Genomic DNA, 1,624 nt, shown 5'->3' with positions numbered 1-1,624 from the left:
ATAAAAACCTGAGGCACTTCATAAACCTATATATGTAGAATTTTAGCGGCTTCATTTATATGCTATAAAATGGAATTTATGGGAATGCTCTGATGATGCTAATAATGAGTTGTGCCTAAATCATGATCAATTTTGTGAATTTTACGCAAAAGTGAAACCTATGGGTATTCAAAATGCAATGTTTGGAAATATGGGGGTGTTGATCTCGAATTAAACCTCTTAACTATATGCTATAGGCTATAAACGACGTTTGAGCGAAGATTCGTCGAACCTCCGACGAAGCGGCGTGCGGAGTTATACGCCAAAAACATACTGAGGTTGGTTGCCCCGAGAGTGGAAGCGACATACAAGCGATCGCGGCGTTGGGTTTTCAATTTCTGCCTACCAAGAAGTGGGTGGTGACCATCCACGAAGCAACTGATCCCCTTCATTGTCTTAGTACATTAAATTTGCATTTGGTATTCCCATTGCATAATAGGATGATTGTGCATTGCCTTTCCTTATTGCCTTACGCTAGTACTGATATCAGATACTATGCTTTACTGCTTTCTTATATAGTGGATGATTGAGATTTGGGCTGCAGAATTGTGAATCCTATAAGTGCCGAGGTGAAGATGGACTGCAATGTTGGTTATATATTAAACAAGAACTATTGCATCTAGTTGATAGTAAAACAAAGAATGAGTGCCTCTAGTTTAAGTAAACAAAGAACTAGTGCGAACTAGTTGATAGTAAATCAAAAAGAATGATGCATTCTAATGATAGTTCAAACAAAAAAACGAGTGATCTATGTGTCCTAGTGTATATGAACACCTATTGGGACGTGATGAAAAGTAACCTAGAGGATAAGGAGACTCTAGTGGAGAGGATATGGATCTTGCTCACGGTCTGCTTATAGCCTTGTGATGGTCGCTCACACAAAGTAGTGGCGCTCCGAGATTCGTCACGTGGGATAGCTATTTGGGGTCCGAGGGATAGCCTATGTGGTCCCGCAGACGGTCTATTCGTAGTTGAGTGAGCTCCCTACTCGCTCGAGATGGCTATGACTGAGTAGTGATGACCCTCGGTGAGCCATAAGATTAAATGAACAAGAATAAAATAACATTTACTTCTTGGACATGGATACGAGTAGTTGCGTTACCATTTCATTGAACATGCATCATATTTTATGATTCGAGCAAGTAGCGTAGTTTTCTATTCTGCCATTACAGGCTTTCGCATATTATCTATCTGTTTATTCTACTTGTGCCCACCTTGGCCTAGTGGGAACACGGCTGGAGTCGCGGCAGAACCCACTGGAACTAAGGAACGGTTAGTTTCTCACCCCCCCCATTTTACTACCTAGGGCGATGCGCGAGTTCACACGGCGGCGAGGATCGCGTAAAGGGCTTAGCGCCCTAGGATCATTAGTTTACTTTCCTTTGCATTAGAGTCACCTTTTTACTTGATGAGTAGATGATTGTAATAGGGTGGTGAGGAGTATCATTTATTGGAAATGTAACCATGTTTTATTGGCAGTTTTTATAATGTAATATGAGTATAGTAAAGAGGTTAATGGAATGTAATAGAATAGAGGCCTTCTCTGCTTTATCTTACTTGTATGCTTATACCTTGTGCCTTGCTC

The sequence above is a fragment of the Ananas comosus genome, linkage group 16 (assembly GCF_001540865.1).
Source record: "Ananas comosus cultivar F153 linkage group 16, ASM154086v1, whole genome shotgun sequence".
Lineage (NCBI taxonomy): Eukaryota > Viridiplantae > Streptophyta > Magnoliopsida > Poales > Bromeliaceae > Ananas > Ananas comosus.
This window is presented reverse-complemented; position numbering follows the sequence as displayed.